This window comes from Oryctolagus cuniculus, chromosome X, assembly GCF_964237555.1.
Source record: "Oryctolagus cuniculus chromosome X, mOryCun1.1, whole genome shotgun sequence".
NCBI lineage: Eukaryota > Metazoa > Chordata > Mammalia > Lagomorpha > Leporidae > Oryctolagus > Oryctolagus cuniculus.
Window position 1 is genome coordinate 79,267,719 of NC_091453.1, and position 15,103 is coordinate 79,282,821.

At 38.0% G+C, this 15,103-nt stretch overlaps 1 pseudogene; it reads left to right on the forward strand.

Moving 5' to 3' along the window:
- Positions 1-8,997, forward strand: part of LOC100346491 (ADP/ATP translocase 2 pseudogene) — a 104,409-nt pseudogene extending 95,412 nt beyond the window's left edge.
- Positions 8,998-15,103: the final 6,106 nt, after the last annotated feature.

The following is a 15,103-nucleotide window of genomic DNA, read 5'->3' on the forward strand; positions in this document are numbered from 1 at the left end:
GATTCATATCAGTAACTCTTTATAGTACATCAGCTACAGGGCTCTGATTCTCAGCAGGAGGCACAGAAAAAAAAATTACATTTCTATTTGGTGACATGACAACAGATCAACCAGAGGGTTTTTTTAAAATACATACTGATTTCACTTTAAGCCATAGAATGTAGTTGGTTATAATGAATTCTTAAACCACAATGTATAGCTTTCATTTTCACTCTGAATCAAAACAAATCACAGTAGTCATGAAAGAGGATACCACCATTCTGTGTCACAAACGTGTTCTAAACTACAAAAAAGGAAATAGGGGTGGGTGTTATAGTGCTATGTTTGTGTTAAGCCCTTCCTTGGGCCACTTGCATCTCCTATCAGAGTACCAGTTTCAGTCCCCCAGTTCCTCTGCTTCTGGTACAGCTTCCTGTTATTGTGCCTGGGAAGACAGTAGATGAAGGCTCAATTACTTGGGTTCCTGCCACACATTTAGGAGACTTGAATGTAATTTCTGGATCCCAGCTTCAGCCTGGCCATTACCTGGCTGTTGTGGCCATTTGAAGAATAAACCAGTGGATGGAGGATCTCTTCCTCTCTCTTATTCACTCTGTTTTTCACATAAATAATGAAATGAATCATTAAAACAAATGAAATAAGCATTATATAAGTACAATATTACATAGAAATGTGACTTGACAATGACTTTTGAGGAACATTTACATAAAAGTCCAGTCTGTACTTTAATAATTCAGTACAGAGTTATACTGAAGAAACAACATATTGTTTTTCTTAAGATGTATTTATTTTACTATCTTGTAGCCACTAGTGGAGAATGAGAACAAACAGCATGCTTTTTAAGTTGAGAAATTCAACAAGAAGTTTAGAACATTTTCTTGATTGATTTATTTTCCCTTGTCCTTTACAATTACAAAGGCTTATAGTTCTGAATTAGAGTATATTGATCATCGAAGTAGTTCTATTCAGCAGCTGTATTTACATGAGTTAAATGCCAAACAGTATTTTCATTAATGTCTGCATAGGCTCAGCTATCTAAGTTACAAATGTACTTTCACTTGTTAAGGTGTTTACATCAATGATCAAAGAGGAAAAGAAAAGTTAGGTTTTTGTTTGCTTCTTAAACACACATCATACATAACTCCAGATAATAAAAAATAATTTTGAATGTACTTAAGTTTACTATCCTTTCAAACTTTGGGACATTCTTTCATGGAAACTATTAATTCTAGAAGACTAGCAAAAATGCACTGGACACAAATGGATGATGAGTGATAAAAAATAAAAATGCATAGGCAGTGATTCATCATAGATTCACTTCTAGAAAGTAAGTGAAGTCCATATATAGAACAGCCCATGAATAAATCTTATTAATGGCAGAGTTCAAGCATCCTGTATAACATTTAGAGTAATTTATTTATGAAAAGAGGTTTTTAAGAATATATTATGGGGGCCGGCACTGTGGCAAAGCAGGTAAGGCAACTGTTTGCAGTATCAGCATCCTATATGGGCGCCAGTTCAAGTCCCAGCTGCTCGACTTCCAATCCAGCTCTCTGTTATGGCCTGGGAAAGCAGTGGAAGATGGCCCAAGTCCTTGGGCCCCTGCACCTACTTGGGGGACCCGGAAGAAGCTCTCGGCTCCTGGCTTCGGATCAGCTCAGCTCTGGCCTTTACAGCCATTTGAGGAGTGAACCAGTGGGTGGAAGACCTCTTTCTCTCTCTCTCTCTGCCTCTGCCTTTCTATAACTCTGCCTTTCAAATAAATGAATAAAGCTTTAAATATATATATATATTATAAATGTGATTCTTCAATTTCTCTTTGCAGTTCCACCTTTTCAATTTATTTTGAAGCTCTGATAAAAATATCAATATTCTAAATGATAGCAGACTGCTTTATGCATAATACTTAAAATTTATTCTATTTTATTGTTTTAATTGTACATTGTAATCAGTTGGATTTGTGTTATAAATGTTTATTTCTTTACTTTTAAACTTTATGATACTTTTTGCTTTCAGGGGAGTTCTACTTTTGGTATGAATGAGTGAGAGTTTAATTAATTGATCCTCCTACACATTCCATAAAAATACATAAAAACAAATACCAGATATTTTTTCAGCCAGAGAAAATGTAGGTAGATTTTTCTGGGCAGTGGAAAGATGTAGCAAGTGGGACCAAATGGAATAATACCCCTTCTTTGCAATATTGTCCTGAGGACAGCCAGGATCATTTTGTTTGGTGTTATGGGGTAAAAGCTACAGAGTTCCATGATGTTACATCTTTACAGTCAAACACACTCATCCCCCATTCTGAACCCACAGTAACCACTGGTTTGCCCTCAATCTCCATGATTTTGTGATTTCAAGAATGCTGTGCAAATGGACTAGTGTTTTCACGCAGCTAGTGTCTTTGTGGTTCTTTCAAAATCTTGAATGCATCAATAATTACACTCAATCTTGTATTTCTTTGTTGATCAGCATCCATGATATGATGCACCTTAGTTTGTTCACAAATTCACCAACGTAAGGAAATCTATTTTTCTCATTTTTGACTGATATGAACAAACCTGCTATGAATATTCATGTAAAATACTTTGTAAGAATTTAAATTTCTATTTCTCTGGAATAAAAAGACAAGAATACAATTGCTGTATAATATAGTAATTTCCATTTTAGTTTTGAAATGAACTTTCAAACTGTTTTTCAGAGTGTGCCATTTTGCATACCCATCAATAATGCATGAGTAATCTAGTTTCTCCACATCTTCACTAGTGTTTGGTACTATTACTTTCTTTTGTAGCTATTCTTGATAAATGTGTAGGTATGCCATTGCCATGTCAATTTGCCTTTTACTGGTGGCCATTACCATTGAACGCATTTTTTTTAAATTTTTATTTCTTTTCTTTTTTTAACTTTTATTTAATGAATATAATTTCCAAAGTACAGCTTATGGATTACAATGGCTCCCCCCCCCATAACTTCGCTCCCACCCCTCGCTCTCTTTCCCCTTCCATTCACATCAAGATTCATTTTCAATTCTCTTTATATACAGAAGATCAGTTTAGTATATATTAAGTAAAGATTTCAACAGTTTGCATCCACACAGAAACACAAAGTGAAAAATACTGTTTCAGTACTAGTTATAGCATTAAATCACAATGTACAGCACATTAAGGACAGAGATCCTACATGAGGAGTAAGTGCACAGTGACTCCTGTTGTTGACTTAACAAATTGACACTCTTGTTTATGGTGTCAGTAATCACCCTAGGCTCTTATCATGAGTTCCCAAGGCTATGGAAGCCTTTTGAGTTCGCCGACTCTGGTCATATTTGGACAAGGTCATAGAACGTATTGTTATATGGTTATTTACCATCTGTATATTCTGTTTAGTGAAATATCTATTTATATCACTTGTCCATTTTTTATTGTACATTTTATAATTCGTTTTCTTGTTAAGTTTGAAAGTTGTTTACATATTCTAGACATGAGTTTTTTGTCAGATATGTGTAGGTGACTTCAAAAGTTCATGGGAAATGGATTTAATGCATGAGTTTATTTTTGTAAAAAACAATTTTAAAATCTGTACATTGCTTTCTGATAATATATACTTTCTATGTATTATGAAGAAAATTTGGCACTAAAATAAACTCATAATATTAATTTCATTTTCTATAAACTCTTTGAAGAACACTTGAGCATTCTTCCAAGTCTGTAGCTTGTCTTTTCATCATATTAACAGCATCACAGATAAAAAAAAGTTTTAATTTTGATGATGTCCAATTTACAACATTTTCTTTCAAGGATCATGTTTTTGGTGCCTAGTGAAAGAAGTATTAACCTAGTCCTAAATTCTAAAAAAAATTTCTCAGTTTTCCTCCAAAGTTTTAATATTTTGCTCTTATGTATATCTATCTACATATAATTTTTTATGGTGAACAAATTTCATGTATTTCATATATACAGATTTAGGAATATAATGATACTTCCCACCAAACCTTCCTTCCCACCCATACTCACAGGTTTCCTCTTCCTTCCTCTCTTATTCCCTCTTTTAATTTTTACAATGATCTACTTTGTATATTAGTTACCACAAGTCAGGGAAAACATATATTTGTCTTTTTGAGAGTGGCTTATTTCACTAAACATAATGGTTTCCAGTTGCATCCATTTTGTTGCAGATGACAGGATATCATTGTTTTTTATGGCTGAGTAGCATTCCATACTGTGTGTGTGTGTGTGTGTGTGTGTGTGTGTATATATATATATATATATATCCACAATGTAGTTTTCCACTCTTCAGTTGACAGACATCTGGGTTGATTCCATATCTTAGCTATTGTGAGTAGAGCTGCTATAAATATGGGAGTACAGATAACTCTTCCATATGCTGATTTCATTTTGTTTGAATAAACTCCCAGATATGGAATGGCTGGGTCATATGGTATTTATTTTCAGATTTCTGAGGAAGCTCCATATTGTCTTCCATAATGGTTGTGTTAGTTTACATTCCTACCAACAGTGTATTAGGGCATCATTTCCCCCACATCCTCACCAACATTTTTTTTTTTTTTTTTTTTTTTTTTGCATGGTAACCATTCTAATTAGGTTGAGGTGAAACATTGTGGTTTTTATTTGTATTTCCCTGATGGTTAGTGATCCTGAGCATTTTTTCATGTGTATGTTGGCTATTCATATTTCATTCTTTCTGGAGACCACCATAATTAGTGAAATAAACCAGTCCCCAAAAGACAGATATCAAATGTTTACTCTGTTCTGAAGAAACTAATACCTGAAATGTAATGTATTGGAGTGAAATGAGCATTTTGAAAATTGATGATTGTTTACAGCCCTTGTCTCTAATGTTGAGGGACATTCTTTTCTTTCTTCATATCATTTGTTGCACTCTTTACTTAGTGTTGGGTTAACCTTATGAGTATAAAGTAAACTGAATATATATCTTTGTAAAAATTAAGAGTGGGAATAGGAGAGGGAGGAGGAAGAAGGGTTGGAGCATGGGTGGGATGGAGGGCAGTGTGAGAAGTATCACTATGTTCCAAAATCTGTATATATGAAATACATGAAACTTGTATACCTTAAATAAAATTTAAAAAAAAAAGTAATGCCTGTTCATGCCCTTAGCCCATTTCTTAACTGGATTGCTTGTTTTGTTGTTGTTGAGATTTTGAGTTACTTATATGTCCTGGATATTAATCCTTTATCAGGTGTATAGTTTTCCAATATTTTCTCCAATTCTGTTGGTAGCCTCTTTGTTTAGTGTTTCTTTTGCTGCAAGAAGTTTTTTTAGCTTGATGTAATCTCATTAGTCTTATTTTTGCCTTTATTGCCTGTGGTTCTGGGGTCTTAACCAAGAAGTCTTTATCTATGCCAATATCTTGCAGTGTTTCCCCCATGTTTTCCTCTTGTAATTTGATGGTCTCCAGTCTTACATTTAGATCCCTTCTTCATTGTAAATTGAATGAATTTTTGTATAGGGTGTAAGGTGAGTTTCTTAATTCTGGATGTATGAACAGACTATCCTTTCTCAAGGGAATGATTTTTAGCTTGTTTGTCAGATTTAGTTGGTTGTAGATGTGTGGGTTAATTTCTGGAGTCGCTAATCTGTTCCACTGGTTGGCATGTCTATTCTTGTGTCAATACCAAGCTGTTTTTATTATAACTGCTGTGTAATATGCCTTAAAATCAGGTATTGTGATGCCTCCAGATTTATTCTTATTGCTTAGGATGCTATAGCTATTAGGAGTCTCTTGTGATTCCATATGAATTTTAGAGTAATTTTTTTCCAAATCTGAGAATGTGTTTGATATTTCGATTGTGATCACATTGAATCTATAAATTGATTTGGGTAGTATGGACACTTAAATGATATTAACTCTTCCAATCAATGAACATAGAAAATTTTCCCATTTTTGTGTATATTCTTCTATTTCTTTAATATTTAGTAATTTCATTGTAGAGACCTTTCACGTCCTTGGTTAAATTTATGCCAAGGTATTTAAATTCTCTTGTATCCATTGTGAAGGAGACTGATCTTACAAGTTCTTTCACAGCCATGGCATTGTTTATATATACATAGGCTACTGCTTTTTGCATGTTTAATTTATATCTTGCAACTCTGCCCAACTCTCTTATGAATTCCAATAAATTCTTAGTGGAGTCTTTTGGTTTCCTTATGTGTAGGATCATATCATCTGCAAATAGGGTTAATTTGACTTCCTCATTTCACATTTTTATCCCTTTGATTTCTTTTTAAAAATTTTTAAATATTTATTTGACAAGGTTACAGACAGAGAGGGAGAGAGAGTGAGGGAAGGAGAAGGAGAGGGGGGGGGAGGGAGAGGGGGGAGAGGGGGAGGGGGGAGAAGGAGAGGGGGGAGAGGGAGAGATCTTCCATTTGATGGTCCACTCCCCAAATCGTTGCAATGGCCAGGGCTGGGCCAGACTGAAGTCAGGAGCCAGGAGCCTTATCCAGGTCTCCCATGGGGTATAGGGGCCCAATCACTTAGGCCATCCTCTGTTGCTTTCCTAGGCACATTAGCAAGCAGTTGGATCAGAAGTGGAGCAGACAGGATGCAAACCAGTGCCCATATCGGATACCAGTGTTGCAGGTGGCAGCTTTATCCACTATGCCACAATGGTGCCCACTGCTCCCCCTGGTATTTCTTTTTCTTGTCTAATAGTTCTGGCTAAAACTTTCAGAAAGTCTACATTAAAATGCTTAAGCTGTATAGCATACAGTACTATTTTTTTTTTTTTTGACAGGCAGAGTGGACAGTGAGAGAGAGAGACAGGGAGAAGGTCTTCCTTTACCATTGGTTCACCCTCCAATGGCCGCTGCGGCCCGTGTGCTGCGGCTGGTGCACCGCGCTGATCCGAAGCCAGGAGCCAGGTGCTTCTCCTGGTCTCCCATGTGGGTGCAGGGCCCAAGGACTTGGGCCATCCTCCACTGCACTCCCAGGCCACAGCAGATAGCTGGCCTGGAAGAGGGACAACTGGGACAGAACCGGCACTCCAACTGGGACTAGAACCCGGTGTGCCGGCACTGCTGGCGGAAGATTAGCCTAGTGAGCCGCAGTGCCGGCTGAGCATACTCTTTCAGCAAAGAGTTTTATCTCATATTTTCTTTACCCTTTCATCCATCAATGGACACTTAGGTTGATTTCATTTTTTACCTATTGTGAATAGCATGCATGAATATGGAAAAGTGGATGTCTTTTTGTCATACTGATTTAAATTGAAAAGCAGGAGTTTTTTTGGTTTGATGCAATCTCCTTTATGGTTGTTGCCCGTGCTTTTAAGGTCATATCCAAAAATTCATTGCCCAGACCAATGTCAAGAATCTTTTTCTGTTTTCTTATAAGAGCTTAACTCTTATGATGGTATTTTTTATTCATGGATGTTTGAGTTTGTTTTCACGAGGAAACATAAGCTGGAAATGCCTATTTTGCCATCTTGCTCATTCCACTCTCCCCTACTTTGATTTTTTTCCTTTATTCTGTTTATGTGATGGATTATGTTAATTGATTTTGAATGTTAAACCAGCCTCGCATACATTGAATAAATCCTACTAGGTCACAGTTTTTATTCTTTTCAAGCATCACTGGGTTTCATTTACTAATGCTTTAAGAGAATTTTTGCATCCAAGTTTATGAAATATAATTGTCCATAGTTTTTATACATTTTTGTGGTTTAGGTGTCATGAATGGTATTATTAGCCTTTCAAATGGATTAGAAAATGTTCATTCCCCCCTCTTTTATTTTCTTGAAGACATTGTGCAAACATAAATGTTAGTTCTTTTTTGAATATTTATTACAATTCTCCAGTGAAACCATGTGGACCTGGAAAATTTCTTTTGGGGAGTTTCTAATTACCAATTCAATTTTTAATGATAATAGGTCAATAGGTTTGTAAATTTGATATTGATTGCAATTTAAAGATTTGTGGGCCCAGAGTTTCAGGGTCAAAGCTGACTCCCAGTTCTTCTCTTTCAACTGGACAGAAGCCACTCTGTCCTTAGCCAAGAATTTCCTGGAAGGTGGACTGGCCATGCCCATCTCCAAGACTGCTTTAGTGCACACGGAGTGAATCAACTTGCTGCTGCAGATGAAGCACACAAGTAAATCATTGCAGATAAGCATACAAAGGCATTATAGATTGTGTGGTGTACATCTCCAAAGTTCAAGAGTCTTGTCCTTCTGGCATGGTCACCTGGTCAATGTCATCAGATAGTTCCCTGCCCAGGCCCTCAACTTTGCCTTCAAAAATAAAAAATAAATACAAGCAGATTTTCCTGGGTGGCACGGACAAAAAGACCTAATTTGGGTACAACTTAACAGGGAATCTGGCATCAGGTGAGGCCGCATCCTCACGTTTTGTGTAACCTCTAGATCTTGCACATAACAGTCTAACAGCAGATATGGGTAAAGCTGAAGCTGACATAGAATCCAAAGGCCTCAGTGACTGCCTGGTTAAGATTTACAAATATGGTGGGATTAAGAGTTCCTACCAAGGCTTTAATATGTCTGTGTAGGTTATCATCATCTACTGAGCTGCCTAATTCAATATTCATGACACTGAAAAAGGAAGGCTTCCAGATCCCAAGAATATTCACATCTTCATCTGGTAGATGACTGCAGTCTGTCAGTGCCACTGCTGGGCTGAACTCCTATCCATTTCACACTGTTCACAGCCCCCTTGATGATGCAGTCAGTGCACAATGGAACTGATATGCACACAGGCACTCTTGATTACTGAGGGAAGATTGTTCATGATGAAAACAAAACTTTTTTCAAAGATGCATGGCCCAGTGTCCTCAGAGACAGAGGTGATGCTTTTGTGCTTGTCTTATGTGATGAAATCAAGAAGTTTCATAAGTTATTCCTAGGTTTGTTCCCCCTTGAACAGTATGCTGCATTTTATCTCTTGAGCATTACTGACAGACTTTTGGTTGTCTGTTTATCAATGGAAACTATGTACTAGTTGAAAATAAGAAGCAATAATATTCTTATGACCATGTTTTTCTTAAAGCCATTTCCATGGTGATGATGATGATGATGGGATTCAATTATAGTTTTATTTCAGTCACCCTGATAATTAATTTGAAGAAATAGACATATATGCAATACAAAAGGGTCTGTGAGTTTTGAGGGTATTGCTCCATTTCTTCTTTTTAATTGAATTGTAAACATAGTTATAATGTTCTCTAATTATCCTTGTAATTGTTGATATGTTGTAATATCTCTAATGATATTCTGTTTAATTCTTAACATTTATGATCTGTGTCTTCACTCTTTTCATTTTTGTGTGACTTACTAGAGTTTCATCAATTTTATTATTTTCAGGAGATAGTTTTTTGTTTTCTTTATTTCCTATTTTTACTGTTTTGAAAGATTTATTTTATTTAATTGAAAGAGTTACAGAGAGAGGTAGAGACATAGGGAGAGGTCTTTCGTCTGCTGGTTCACTCCCCAGATGGCTGCAACGTCCACAGCTGTGCCAATCCAAAGCCAGGAGCTAGGAGCCAGGAGCTTCTTCTGGGTCTGCCATGTGGGTGCAGGGCATCTTCTACTGCTTTCCCAGGCCTTATCAGAGAGCTGGATTGGAAGAGGAGCAGCAGGGACTAGAATCGGCACCCATATGGGATGCCAGCGCTTCAGCCCAGGGCTTTAACCTGCTGCGCCACAGTGCCGGCCCCATATTTTTACTGTTTTTAAAAGTTATTTATTTATTTAAAACGAATTGAGAGAGAGAGAGAGAGAGAGAGAGAGAGAGTCTTCCATCTGCTGGTTCACTCCCTCAAATGCCTGCAAAAGTTGGGGCTGGGCCAAACAGAGTCAGAAGCCAGAAGGCAGGTAGTCCATTTAGGTCTCCCATGTGGCCAGTAGAAAACCAAGTTCTTGGGCCATCTTTTTTGTCATCCCACACACATTAGTAGGAAGCTATATTAGAAACAGAGTATCCAGGGCTCCAACAAACACTGTGATGTGGTATGTGGGCATGACAAGTCCCATCTTAATCTGCTGTTCCACACCTGCCCCTCTCCTCTTTGTAAACTTTTTTTTTTAAGTTTCTTGAGACTTTGCCATTGTCTGAGTATTTGTCATCCTCTAAAATTCATATTTTGAGTGCCTAATCCTGACAGTAATATTAGTTGAAGCCTTTGGAAGAGGACTAGCTAATAAGGATACAAGCTTCGTATTTCAGATTACTAATATGAAAAATACCACAGAGAGCTAGCTAGCCCCCTCCATCAGGTGAGGGCACAGTGAGCTGGGTTCATGTATGATACAGGAAATATACCCTCACTAGACATCAGGTATTCTAGGGACTAGATGTTGGACTTCTCAGCATCTGGAACTGTAAATAATCAATGTTGCTTATAATTCACTAAGGTTGCAATATTTTGCTTTAGCAACCTAAATGGTTTAAGCAGGAAGGAGCTTGGATTATTTATTTGAGATCTCCATTTCCAAAATACATAGCTTTCATGGTTTGAACATTTTTGTCTTCTTGAAAATTCATGTTAAAACATAATAACCAGTCCTAGTATTAAGAGGCGGGCCCCGGGCCAGCATCTGTGTGACAGCAGTTTAATAGAATGCTTATGATGCTGGCATCCCATATTGGAGTGCTGGTTCACGTTCCGCAACTCTGCTTCCCATCCAGCTACCTGTTAATGTACCTGGAAAAGCAGCGGATGATGGGCCAAGTTTAGGGGCCTCTACCACCTGTGTGGGAGAGTCGGATCAAGTTCTAGGCTCTTTTTTTGCTTGGCCCAGTTCTGGCTGTTTCAGGCATTTAACTAGTGTGCTTTCTCTGGCTCGCTCTCTCTCTTCCTCTCTGTCACTCTGCCTTTCAAATAAATAAATCTTAAAAAAAAGAGGTGGGGCCTTCAGGAGATGATGATGTCACAATTGAGAAGCCCTCCTGAATGGGATTGGTGGTCGTCCCATTTGCTCTTCTGCCTGCTACAATTTGAGCATTCAATTTAAGGCACCACGATAGAAGTAGAGACCAGACCCTCACCAGAAAACCAACATGCTAGCATCTCGACCTTAGAATTCCCACCCTTCAGAAATGTAAAAAATATTGTTTCTTTGCAAATTATCCATTCTTAGTTATTCTGTTATAGTAGCACAAAACAGACTAAGAGTCGTAATTCTATAATTTTCTGTTGGTATTGTTTTAGTGGCATCCCGCATATTTTGATGTGTTGGGCTTCACTGGAATTTAGTTCTATCGTATTTTAAATTTTTGAGACTTTATATTTGATTTAGATTGAGGTTTATTTTTTCAATTTCCAAGGGTTTAGATTTTATTATTATCTTTCTGTTATTTCTAGTCTGATTTCACTATGGTCAAAGAACACACTCTGCACTTTCAATTTTTTTAAATACTTTTTATAATTTATATAAGGTAAGCAAATTTCATATACAGATTAAGGAGCAAGTGATACTTTCCATCTTACACTCCCTCCTGCCTACACTTTTACCGTCCCTCGTCCTTCCTTTCCTTTTTTTTTTTTTTTTTTTTTTTTTTTGACAGGCAGAGTTAGACAGTGAGAACGAGAGAGAGAGAGAGAGAAAGGTCTTCCTTCTGTTTGTTGACCCCCCAAATGGCCACTACGGCCGGCACGCTGCGGCCAGCGCGCTGCACCAATCGAAAGCCAGGAGCCAGGAGACAGGTGCTTCCTCCTGGTCTCCCCCTGCGGGTGCAGGGCCCAAGCACTTGGGCCATCCTCCACTGCCTTCCCGGGCCACAGCAGAGAGCTGGACTGGAAGAGGAGCAACTGGGACAGAACCGGTGTCCCAACTGGGACTAGAACCTGGAGTGCTGCCGCAGGCAGAGGATTAGCTAAGTGAGCCATGGCACCGGCCTTCCTTTCTTATTCTTTAATTTTTACAATGACATACTTTCAGTTTATTGTACAATCATAAGCTTAATCCTCTACTAAGTAAAAAATTCAACAGTGAGGAGACAAAAAATGTTCCTCAACTGTAGAGATAATGGCTGTAAACAATAATCAAATGTCAAAATGTCAATTTTGCTCATATACATTTTTGTACTCTATTTTTAACAGTTGTTTAGGGTTTTTATATAGCCCAGGAATATGATCTATTTTGATGCTTATTACATGGGTGCTGGGAAAAAAAAAAAAAAGCTTTCTGCTATCATGGAGTAAGGTGGTCTACATGTCTACATGTGACCTTTGATGATATGGTTTAATTCTTTTCTGTCTTTGCCAAGTTTCTGTCTAGTTGTTTGATCAGTTCTTTTTTTTTTTTTTTTTTTTTTTTGACAGGCAGAGTTAGACAGTGAGAAAGAGACAAGGAGAAAGGTCTTTCTTCCATTGGTTCACTCTACAAATGGCCGCTGCGGCTGGCGCGCTGCACTGATCCGAAGCCAGGAGCCAGGTGCTTCCTCCTGGTCTCCCATGCGGGTGCAGGGCCCAAGCACTTGGGCCATCCTCCACTGCCTTCCCGGGCCACAGCAGAGAGCTGGACTGGAAGAGGGGCAACAGGGACAGAACTGGTGCCCCAACTGGGACTAGAACCCGGAGTGTCAGTGCCGCAGGCAGAGGATAAGCCCAGTGAGCCACAGCACCGACCTCATCAGTTCTTGAGGGGAGTTTTTAAGTCTCTGATTATTGTTGTGGATTTGACTATTTCCTACTTCAGTTCCAACAGTTTTTGTTTTATATGTTCTTTAAAGCTTGATTAGTTGAAATATACATATTAGGCGTCATTAATATATTTTGGTGGATTGGTCCTTTCTCATTGTGTAATATGAGGATCAATTCTATATAAATGTAATATACCTATCACTATTGTTTTCATTGTATATCTTCTATATTAGTCTATTTTCTGTTGCTATAACAAAACACCAAAAGTGGGTAATTTATCAAGAATAAAAGTTTAAAGACTGGCATTGTGGCACAGCCAGCTATGCTGCTTCTTGCAACATCAGCATCCCATATCAGATTGCCTATTCAAGTCCCGTCTATTCCACTTCTGATCCAGCTCCCTGCTAATGTGCCTGGGAAAGCAGTGGGTGATGGCTCAAGTACTTGGGCATCTTCCACACACATGGGAGACCCAGATAGAATTCCTGGCTCTTGGATTTGGCCTGGTCCAGTCCCAGCTGTTGCAAGTATTTTGGGGAGTGAACCAGTGGATGGAAGACCTCCCTCTCTCTGGCACTCTCTGTCACTGCCATAAGTTAAATAAAATACATCTTTAAAAAATGAATAGAAGCTTATTTGGCTCAACAAACCCATTCATATATATACCCTTCCACTTTGCTATAAAATAGTAGTTCTGATATTCTTTCTGAAGGTTGAATCTGTTTACCTTCTATGTAAAGTCAAAGAAATCTATTTTGGTGAAATAGGAAAAAAGGCATAAATAACGCATTTACTTGGTAGAAGTGACTTACAAAACCTTAAAAATTCTAGGAAGATTTAGAAATGCCCTTTCAGATGGAGTAGTGGTAAAAGAAATTTTGCACTTGAACAATCTTAGTACTCAATAAGCATATAAATAATGGATGTTGAAAATTATAAGAAACACACTGAATATTTTTAATTTATTTTAAAATATGAATATGTTACCTGAAGTTTCAAGGCAACAATGTGATGTCAGTATTTTCTGTCCTCTTCTTAGAAGTCACCCTCAAGCAGCAAAATAACATGAAAAAAAAAAGATACAAACTCTATATTTTTTTTTTCATTTGAAAAGGGGGACGAGAGAGAAAGAGAAAGAAAGAAGATGAAAGGAGGGGAGGGGAGGGGAGGAGAGAGGAGAAGAGAGAGAGTATATAGTCCATCTGCTGGTTCACATCCTAAATGCCATTAACAGCCAGGACTGGGCCAGGCAGAAGCCAGGGGCTGGGAACTCAGTCTAGATCTCCTGTGTGAGTGACAGGGAACCAAGTAGCAGGAAGCTGGCTTGGGAAGCAAAACCGGGACTTGTGATATGGAATGTGGATATCCCAAGCAGTGTCCTAACCACTGTGCCAATTGCTCGCACCACTGTATGTTTCTTTTTTTTTTTTTTTTTTTTGAGAGGAAGAGAAAGAGACAGAAAGCTCCCCCCTACTGGTTTACTCCCCAAATACCTGAATAAGCCAAGAGCTAGATCTAGTACTTCGCCGGGAGCTCAATTACTCGTCACTGCTGCCTATATGGGTTTGTATTAGAATGAAGCTAGAGTCAGGAGCCAGGTTCAAACCCAGGTACTCTTACATGGGACAAGGGAATCTTTACCACTAGGCTAAATAACTGTTTTTTGTTTAAACTATAGATACAAAATGTTGCAGCAAAAAGAGATGGCTGGAGTTGTTCTCAAAAAAGAAAGAAAGTCAAGCATGGCTGCAGAAAGAAATCGAAAGGAGAAACATATGACAGCAAATCTTACAAAGAATTAGAAAGTTTCAATTCTATAAAGTAAGGTGGGCACTTTGGAGTTGTAAAGTGATAGCTCCTCAATTTCAAAGCATGCATATACCCTGGCAGTGTGAGGTTTTCTGGATCTGACTTGCTTTCAAGAAACAGGAGCTGTATTATTGATCATGGAACTCATACAGATGATTTATATTTATTGGAAGCAACCTGTATTTGTGGCATTGTGATTAGTATTGTGATACGCCAACAGCTGTCTTTTCCTCAGGTAATGGAAAAACCAAAGTTGAAAGAACACTCACAAAAAATCCTCAGGCATAAAGAAATACACTTGTTGATTAGAATAGAGTCCTATCCTCTCTAAGACAATAACTTCCTACAAACAGCTTGTCTAGAAAAACTTCATTCCATTTAAAGATAAGAACAATAACACAAAACACTAAACTTCAGACACAGAGTCTACACAGATAGACTATAAGAAATATGGGATACAGTGACAGGAAAAGCACATGTCATTTTTTTTTTTTGGTAGTGGTTGCCACTTGTGATACCCACATCCCGTATTGCAGTCCCTGGATTCAAGGCTTGATTCCAATTCCAATTCTAGCTTCTTGCTAATGTGCACCCTAGGAGGCAGCAGGTGATGGCCCAAGTACCTGAGTACTGGCTACCCATGTGGAAGACCTG